This window comes from Lactuca sativa, chromosome 2, assembly GCF_002870075.4.
Source record: "Lactuca sativa cultivar Salinas chromosome 2, Lsat_Salinas_v11, whole genome shotgun sequence".
Classification (NCBI taxonomy): domain Eukaryota; kingdom Viridiplantae; phylum Streptophyta; class Magnoliopsida; order Asterales; family Asteraceae; genus Lactuca; species Lactuca sativa.
In genome coordinates, this window is record NC_056624.2 from 153,937,605 (window position 1) to 153,948,312 (window position 10,708).

At 36.1% G+C, this 10,708-nt stretch overlaps 1 non-coding gene across 1 annotated transcript; it reads left to right on the plus strand.

The window, feature by feature from the left end:
• The first annotated feature begins 3,520 nt into the window (after positions 1 to 3,520).
• LOC111883481 (small nucleolar RNA R71) lies at positions 3,521 to 3,627 on the plus strand. Its single transcript, XR_002847456.1, has one exon. It is a non-coding gene; the product is annotated as a small nucleolar RNA R71 (small nucleolar RNA).
• Positions 3,628 to 10,708: the final 7,081 nt, after the last annotated feature.

A 10,708-nucleotide genomic window follows, 5' to 3' on the forward strand; every position in this document is an offset into this window, starting at 1 on the left:
CCGGTGGAGTAAGCGATGGATCGGGGACCGAATACTGCTCTCGGGAGACACTCTGGAATTAAACATTCCGGATGCAATATTATGCCAGAAAGAATACCCCGTGACACCCTCCGCATAACCTCTAGCAGCCCCACTAAAAAACATGCCAAACTCGGTAGTCATAGCCTCCTGTCGATCATATAGTCCGACTCTCCAAGCAAATTCAACCAGGCTGCACTCCCGGTACTCACCCCCCAAACAAAATACCAATGCCTGTGGCCAATGTGGATCTTGAACAGTTTCCTGAAATGTCATCATTGCTAAAAACTCAACACAAAATTCCTTGTAGACCCGTTCTTGTACCCGGAACAGATTATGCCAACCAGAACAGGTAAACGAATACCCATCTCCAATAAATATCTTTGTCAAAAATGGGCCCACCTAGTCTACGAGCCCTACTTCCCTCAACCGTGTCCAATTGATTGTTGGAGCAACTGCGATTTCTCTGTTGTAAAGCCACCCCAATCTGTTGTTCCAACGAGTCAAGACATCTCGGGACATTGTTGCGGGAAAATTGTAAAACGGGTGCAAACCCGCAACCCCAGCTGGAATCTCTCTTCTTGGAGCCATTCCTGCAAAAACAAGGAAAAACCGCAGCCAAAACAATAATCCACAATTTAGACATAAAGGAAACAAAGAAAAGTCTCAGTTCAGTATTCACGTCGTGAGTTCTTAAGAATTCACATCGTGAATTCGTAGACAGGTTCGAAAATTCGTTCTGGATTCTGTATGAATCGGCCATGATAGTGTTTGGGGTTTACTCCTATAGCATTTTTAACCATTAATCCACTACATTCCAAGGGTAATTTACGAATCTTAGAGCTATTTCATACAATTTAACCTATGAACAAACCCTAGCCCTAATTTCAACTATTAGAGATAAATGAAGGTTAATAATTAGAAATTGTTACCTTTGATGGAAGTAGTATGTAAGCACAAAGAAAACGTGTAGATTTGTCGGCTAAAATTGCAGAAATGGGGACCAAGGGGGGACCAATTTCCACTTCCACTTCGTGAAGAATAAAGAAATGAGGGTGAACTGGTTTCTAGGGATTTATTCTGTGGTCCCGTGTTTTCAAAAATTCACGTCGTGAATTCTGAATGATTCACGTCGTGAATAGCGTCTGGGCTAAAATTGGGCCATGTACTCACGGACTGATCTTGGGCTTGTTAGTCTAATGGGCTAAACTATATCATGGAGTATCTATCCCGGTTCATTCACTATTCACGTCGTGAATACGGTCTGGAAGGAAAAATCAATTTTGACTTTAAACTAAATTCTCAATTATTACTCCTTCCATTTTAAGGTCCCTACATTTAGTACTTAAGTATGTTCTAATAGAGTTGGATGACATGATCTAAGTTTTTATAACTAAAATGCAAAAAGATAAGAAAATTATTTGCAAACCAAACTCGGGTTGCCTCCCGAGAAGCGCTTCTTTTTCTTGGAGTCTTGAGCTGGACTCCGTGCCTCCTACGTTGAGTCCTCAGAAGAATCCACCACTAGGATCTTTTGTTCCTTGAATCGCCTCTTGTAAGCTTGAACTTGCCTTTTGTATGCCTTCTTTGAATTCTCTTTTTTAGCTTTCACCTCTTCTTCAAGCTTGCGTTTGGTCCCTTTAGTTTCTTCCTTGCACTCCATAGCATCCTCCTCCTCTTTCACCACCAGCTTTGTCACTCTTGAAGTGACCTCCTCTTCATCACTTGTCATCTCATCATCTTCTTTGCTCACCCAAGAAGGTGGACTCTTGTAAGCTGTGACTTCAACCAAAAATGGAACAAATGCTCTTGGTTTTGTTCTTTTGACTTGATGAACTGCCTTGATCTCTTCTTCCATAAGCTTTTCTAGTTCTTCAAGTTCATTATCTTCATTGATTGTGAACACCTCTTCTTGAACATGTTCCTTTGGAAAGCCATCTTCTATCCCAAAAACTTCTTTTTCATCACCAACCCTCAAGGTGAGCTTAGACTCGCGAATATCAACCAAAGCTCCAGCAGTGTTAAGCAATGGACGACCAAGGATAATTGGAACATCTGGATCTTCCTTCATATCCAAAACTACAAAATCTATTGGAAAAACAAATTTTCCAATTTTCACCAAAATATCCTCCACGATGCCCCGGGGTTGTATCACTGAACGGTTCGCCATGTGAATAGTCATTTTTGTAGCCTTCATCTTCTGAATTTCTAACTTTTGATAAAATGAATAAGGCATCAAATTAATGTTAGCCCCAGAATCGGCTAAAGGATTAACCTTCATTTTGTTGCCAAATTCACACAGAAGAGTGAGGCGTCCAGGATCTCCCATCTTCTTCAGTGTCTCTCCCAACACAGCGTTTGAGCTTTTTTCACTTAGAACCACCTTAGAATGCTTCTTTAATTGCTTGCGAGTGTCTATCAAATCTTGCAGTAATTTCTGATGCTCGGGAATTTTAGATAAGGATTCGACAAAGGGAGTATTAATCGGGATCCCCTTCACATGCTTGACAAACTCTCTATGCTCTCTTTCTAGTGGACTAAGGGTAGCTTGGGAAGGAAAAGGCAAAGGCGGTTGATAAACCGAACCAATTACTGAATTTTTCTGTTCACGACGGGCCCACGTCGTGAACTTATATGGTTCACGTCGTGAATTCTGGAGCTCAACAGCTTCATGATTTTCGAGCTTGGTCTTCTTCAGCTTTGGATCGGGCTTCTGTGGTTCTTCTTCCAATGCCTCCAGGAACTCAGAGATGGCTTCTTCTTCAGTGTCTATGGCCATTACATGAGATTGGGTCTTCGTTTCGGTATTTTTCGGGGATAACTTCTCATGAACTAGAATGGCTAGTTGACCAACTTGTACTTCAAGGTTATGGATGGAGGATTGCTGATTCTTTATTAAAGTTTGTTGTTCCATAATAGCAGAATTAGTGGCATCGTGTCTCTTTTCCGAAGCTTCCATAAACTTCATCAACATAGTCTCTAGATCGGGTTTCTTCTCGGCTGGTGGCTGCTCCTTTTGATAGAAGCCCCGACCTGTCTGCCTATACTTCTCTTCTTTTTGCTTCTTATACTCTTCATATGGCAGCCACTCCTTCTTTGGTTTCCTCCAGCCTCATCAAACTTATCCCCACTTGAGTAGCACACTTGAGCTTTTCTGTTCCCAAACTCATCTAAATTGCAGTCCTTGGTCAAGTGTGGACCACTACATCTCTCGCAACCCACTCTTATGGCATGTATTGACTGGTCCATTTGTGTTATCCTTTGATCCAAATTATTCACCATAGCCATCACGGCTTCTATTTCTTTAGTTTGGGCCCCTCGACCGCCTTTGATTCCATCTTGCCTAGGGTTGTGGTATTCGCGAGAGTGCTTCGCGAATTCTTCAATCAGCTCCTTAACCTCCCTTGGATTTTTCTTTGTCAAAGGTCCTTGAGAGTCAAGGAGTTGTCTCGTCATAACGTTGACCCCATCATAGAAGATCGACATCTCTTGTTGCACATTTAGATCATGCTGAGGGCAATTTCTGAGCAAGCCCTTGTACCGCTCCCATGCTTCGTATAATGACTCCCCCGGCTGTTGCTCAAAGTTGGCTATTGCCTTCTTGAGTTTGGCTATCTTGGATGGCGAGTAAAACTGGTCCAGGAATTGCTCACGCATTTGAGCCCAAGTGGTAATTGTACGCGGTGGAAGTGACTTTAACCACTCCTTAGCAGCTCCTTTGAAAGTGATGGGAAGCATCCTAAGCAAGATAGTGTTTCTGTTGACATTTGGGACATTGAAGTAATCCGCAATGTCGTTGACTTCATCTAGATTCTTAAAAGCGTCCTCATGATCTTTCCCAAAAAATGGGATATCCTTCAGTGCAGTCAATATGTGCCCCTTCAACTCAAATGTGGCAGTGGCAGGTATTGCGGGTTGGACTAAACCGGGACCCACATATTCTCGGATCCGCTTCTTGTAAGCTCCCATGGACATCTCTTTAATTGTTGCCATCTCGTTCCTTGGCTCGTTCTCAGGTTCGCTCGTATGCTCTTCAAATTTCGGCTCGGTATCGTATTCGGACTCGGTTTGGACGGGTATATGATCCAAGTGCTCAAGATTGCTCTTGTGCCTCGAGGATGAACTTGACTCTCCTGTCTTTTTTCCCGACTTCCTTGAAAAAGCTGACTTTAATTCTTGTAGTGGCGTCTTTTTCTTGTGAATTGCAGACTCGGGATCTTCAAGTGGTGGCACCAAGGGTGTGTTTGAGCCTCTGGTCATGAAATTCTGCAACTCGCTAAACTAAAAACGTAAAACTGAACTAAAATAAGAAAATACTAAAAACTGAAATTGCAGCTTTCACGTCACAAGTTTATTAAAACTCACGTCGTGAATTCTGTGACTGAAACAAAAACAAAATTTTTGTTATATGCTAACCAACTAAGCTAAAATAACAAATAAATAACTAACTTTTTGCAGATTTTATTCCACAAAAAAGGGTTGATTAATCTGATGCAACTAAATAAACTAATAATCTAAACCGTTCCCCGGCAACGACGCCAAAAACTTGATGTGCACAAAAGTACCCACTAATTTTAATATTTATAATCTAACAAACTTAAACTAACTATGCACTTATAGGCAGTGTACCTAGTCGGATTACAGTATAGCTTGGGTAAGTCGGTTGTCGATCACAGGGAACGGTGTTACTAATTAATTTACTTACTATTAAATTAACCTAATTATTAACAAGTTTAAAAGGGGGTTTTATCTGATTTTACAAGATCAGATGAACTTAATTCAAATTCAATAAGTACAAAACACACTCTTGTTTAGTTTGAATCCACTTCTTTCTTATGGCTAGCTAATGTTTATGGATTATCTAGTTGGTTTTAATTATAATAGTAATTTAGCTCTAACTTTACCAATAAGTAACTAATTCATGTCAAACTATGTATGTTCACACACAATTCAACACAAAATTAATTATGAATGTAAATATGCCATACAAGATTTGTTATATAAACGCAATTATAGTCACAATACACGCTCTCTAGCACCGCTAAGCTTATTTACTCTAATTACTAACTAAGATTGGTCAATCCTAGCTCTAACAATTCAATGTTCACTAAATCATTAGGTAAACAAGTTCATGCAGTTAATGGTCACTAAGCTAACACAGAACATGCAATCAAGCAATTAGAGAAACAAACACAAGCATGCTAGGTAATACAAATCAAACACAAGCAATTTTACCAACTAAACAAATCCATAAAATTAAGTTATTCATAAGTTAGAAGCTTCATCTAGCTAAACAAGAGTAGCTAGATTCAGCTGCTCATCATAACAGCTAACAAACCAACACAAATGGAAGTGATATAAAACATGTTCTTAATTAACAAAAATAAACTAAATTATGGACCTTCACTCTTTTTGGTGTTGAAAGCCTCTTCCCAGAACTTTTCTCTGCTCAAAATCGTCTTCTGGAACTCCTCTTTCTAGCCAAAAGTCTCCTCTATTCGTAATGGTCAAGGATTTATATAGTTGCTGATTTTCACAAATTCACGTCGTGAATTTCAGATAACCTTGCCCGTCAAGGATTCCTTCACCCACGTACATATCTTCTAGAACCACCTCTTCACGTTGTGAATTCTTTAAGTCTCACGTCGTGAGAACGTTTTTTCCATATTTTCTTCTCTTTTAATCTTTTAATTCCCAAAGTTTCTTTCTTTAACGCTTTTAGTCCCTTTTCTTCAAAATGTCTTCTTTTTGGCTGCAAATAACATTTAAGCTCATAAGTACCATTATTCTAAACAAATTACCAACTTATTAATAAAAATGTAGTTAAATATTGCCTAAAAATAAGTATAAATATGGCAATATCAAAATACCCCACACTTAGCATTTGCTTTCCTCAAGAAAATTTAAACTTAACCCTTGATTACTAACATCACATAGAACAATCCGACTCCAGCTCAGCCATTATGCCAAGACCTCAACGCATGCATTTGTGTCTAAAATTTTCCTAAAGTACCCCCATACTTTAAATACTCACAATCTTCATAAACACTCGCCCACTTTTTCCGAACAATGCTCATTTTATGCAACCCTCCGAATCCATCCGCAGAAAACCTCCTTATCCTCAAGGTATTTTTAGTTGAGCAACCTAAGCATATATAATCTAGAATTACAATCTATGATACCACTATGGAGCTCTTTTGGAATTCTTCACTTCCTTGATAATTTGATCTTTGATTTCTTTGAATTCACCACCTTATTTGATTTGATTTCTTGGTATCTTCAACTTTTTGAATTTCTTGGAATTTTGATCTTTTGATCTACACTTTATTTGCTCCAAAATTCTTCAAACTTTTCTTGTAATTCTCTCTCTTTTTTTTACATGTACCTCACTTTTTTCACTCAAAACCTACATGCTTAAGCAGAGGCGCTCAACCTCAACCTTTATTGGTTAATGATAATAATTTTCCTGGATACATTTCAGGTTTAGGCTGCTAAACATATTGCATCCCTCAAACCAAGCGGGGTTATGTTTTTGTTCCATGATTTCACTAAAATAAGGGGCAAAAACTTGATGTGCATAAAAGTACCCACTAATTTTAATATTTATAACCTAACAAACTTAAACTAACTATGCATTTATAGGCAGTGTACCTAGTCGGATTACAGTATAGCTTGGGTAAGTCGGGTGTCGATCACAGGGAACGGTGTTACTAATTAATTTACTTACTATTAAATTAACCTAATTATTAACAAGTTTAAAAGGGGGGTTTTATCTGATTTTACAAGATCAGATGAACTTAATTCAAATTCAATAAGTAAAAACACACTCTTGTTTAGTTTGAATCCACTTCTTTCTTATGGCTAGCTAATGTTTATGGATTATCTAGTTGGTTTTAATTATAATAGTAATTTAGTTCTAACTTTACCAATAAGTAACTAATTCATGTCAAACTATGTATGTTCACACACAATTAAACACAAAATTAATTATGAATGTAAATATGCCATACAAGATTTGTTATATAAACGCAATTATAGTCACAATACACGCTCTCTAGCACCGCTAAGCTTATTTACTCTAATTACTAACTAAGATTGGTCAATCCTAGCTCTAACAATTCAATGTTCACTAAATCATTAGGTAAACAAGTTCATGCAGTTAATGGTCACTAAGCTAACACAGAACATGCAATCAAGCAATTAGAGAAACAAACACAAGCATGCTAGGTAATACAAATCAAACACAAGCAATTTTACCAACTAAACAAATCCATAAAATTAAGTTATTCATAAGTTAGAAGCTTCATCTAGCTAAACGAGAGTAGCTAGATTCAGCTGCTCATCATAACAGCTAACAAACCAACACAAATGGAAGTGATATAAAACATGTTCTTAATTAACAAAAATAAACTAAATTATGGACCTTCACTCTTTTTGGTGTTGAAAGCCTCTTCCCAGAACTTTTCTCTGCTCAAAATCGTCTTCTGGAACTCCTCTTTCTAGCCAAAGTCTCCTCTATTCGTAATGGTCAAGGATTTATATAGTTGCTGATTTTCACAAATTCACGTCGTGAATAAGATATTCACGTCGTGAATTTCAGATAACCTTGCCCGTCAAGGATTCCTTCACCTGCGTACATATCTTCTAGAACCAACTCTTCACGTCGTGAATTCTTTAAGTGTCACGTCGTGAGAACGTTTTTTTCCAGATTTTCTTCTCTTTTAATCTTTTAATTCCCAAAGTTTCTTTCTTTAACGCTTTTAGTCCCTTTTCTTCAAAATGTCTTCTTTTTGGCTGCAAAAAACATTTAAGCTCATAAGTACCATTATTCTACACAAATTACCAACTTATTAATAAAAATGTACTTAAATATTGCCTAAAGATAAGTATAAATATGGCAATTGCAAGTCCCATATTAGTGTGTCGGTTAACTACGCATGCTCCACTAACGACTCACACAGAAATGATGTGTGTTTTCATTGATTAGCATACAATTTCACATTTTCCTTAAAGTACCTAGAGTGAGGTTTTATAGAAGGCTCTAGTACTTTGTACATTATACTTTCAATGTGAATATGTCCTATTCTGTTCGGCTAACGACCATCTACCATACAAAGAAGCGGTGGGTGAAAATGACACTCATTCAACAATCATTTTATATGTCATTTTCTTATATCCCTCTTATAGTGTAGCTTCATGAATGAGGTGCACTAGAGATTCGACTGACCTTACTATTATAAATATGTATAGGATGTATTTTTAAAACTTTTGAAAATACATGCTTTAAATTTAATTATCTAAATTAAATTAATTAATTAATATTTTAAACCAATGATGATTTAAATTTAATTATCTGAATTAATTAATTAATTAATTAACCATTTAAACTTTTTAATGAATTTTATAATTATCTTTTAATTATACCATTAATTAAATATCATATAAAATACATCAAGGATAATTCCATTATCTTATAATTAATTATTAGGTATGCTTATCTACTTCCTCAAAATTCGATTTAGGGTTTTGGATTTATCTAGTATTATTAGGATCAGATTTTAACAGTTAAAATAGCAGATAATTATTAAAATCGGATTAGGCAAGCAGATTATGAAAAAATGAACTTTTCGAAAATCGTGTCGTGCTTTTTCTAGATTTTTTTGTGGGCCGAGGCATTCCAACTGGAAGGTTGTGGGTCAGGGGTAATCCAACCAGGAGGTTGTGGACCATATATATGCTTGATTGTATGTTTGTGTGGTGGTACTTTGGGAAAACTCACTAAGCTTTGGCTTATAGTTTCAGTTTATTGTTTCAGGTGCTTCAGATGACCGTGTCAAGGTGAAGGCGTGATCGTGCACATCCTTTGGATTTTATGTTATTTGGATTTTGGGATACTCTAATTATTGATTATCACTTTTGAAACAACGTTTTGTAAACAATTATGGTCAATGGATTGTTTTTGAAAAATGAAAATTTTACTCTGATTTTTGGGATGTTACAACCGCTCCACTCGAATTATCTAAAAACGACATAAAAACATAAGCAGTATGGGGAATTCAGATGAAAGACATGAGTTGAACATTATTTAAACTAAAGACATGAAAATGTGTAAAATATGATGTTAAATGCTAATAAAAACTAACCTAAAAGATGAATATAATGGCATCTATCACTCTTATGCACCATTAATGTGAAAATCATGGCTCTAATACTACTATTGGGTATTTTAGGTTACAAAATCATTGTACATGCGGAATTTCACTTATCTCTTAATGGTACATGCAACCTAAAATGGATCTATGTCTTTTTCACATATAATAGCCTTTGTTGATTCCAATCAAGCTAATCTAAACCTTGTTGTCTCCTAGGAAAACCTAGCTCCAAAAGTATGTGAGCCTCTAATGTTTCACACTCACAACATAATAAACCCTAAAAAATTAGAGGATAGAAGGAGGATTTTTGGATTTTGCTCTTGGAAAAGGTCAACCGAAAATGCAAGGAGTTAAGGACCTATTTTTAGTTGTTAAAGGATCTCAAGAACCCAAGATTTGAATTCAAAATAATAAAATTTAATTCCATTAATTATCTAGTTCCTTATTTATCCTTTAGAGGCTTCTAGAAACCCTATCCCTAGCCTCTCTTAAAACAGGTCATGATAGGGAGGTTCTAGAACCTCTCCATCGTTCAACTATTGAACAATTACATCTCAGAATTTTTACCTTAATTAATTCTAATTAACCCATAATTAATTTTGATTAATTATTAATTAAATATTACTATGTCTAATTATTATATTAATCATATAATATATTAACAAATCATATATCTCTCTCCTATAACCAATCCAAGCTATTTCCTGGTTATGAGGGCAACCCAAAAAGGACTTTACTTTTATTCTTCAACATTATACCAATTTAGTTAGGACCTTAGACACATTAATCCAATAGTCTCCCATTTGGATAAGTCGCTAACTACAATTGCAAGTACAACTTTAAATAACTAGTAAAGAGTGTTTTCCAAATACACTACCAAACTCTTATTTGATGTTGGTCCTAAGATAAGTGATCAGATATCCATTCGTTCTTCTTGATATCGTATGGACACTAGACATAGATTTAAATCAATCTTATCGTATAAGATTCTGTTTCCCGATTTCCCGATTTGTGATAGAGTCATCAGACTTCTAATTGAACACATCAATTTAGTCCCGGATAGGCCCAACACTATAATGTTAACATCATATCACCAAGGGGCCCAAAAATATCACTTTCCCTATTGAGAAAAAAGGAATGAATAAACTTCAACAATATAATCATACATTTTACTCACCAAATCTTGCACGAAATTACACTTTATAACACCCAGTTACGAGATGCATTTGAGTAAACCAATGCACAACTGATTTGCAAAATATGACTTACATATCTTTATTTTAAGAATAGAAAATATTATTGTCTTAGAATCACACGTGATTAAATCCATGAAGTAATATCTAAATGTTGGTTTAACCAACACTCAAAATTCCCATTTTCTAAGTACTCATGAATTTTGAAGTAATCCATATGGACAATCTACAAATGACTCATGCCAGTATTAAATCAGTACTTACTCTCAAAGTCTGACTAACTATGGCATATGGAACAAATTAATATCCTGGAAGTAAAACATGCAAAGTGAAACACAAGAATAA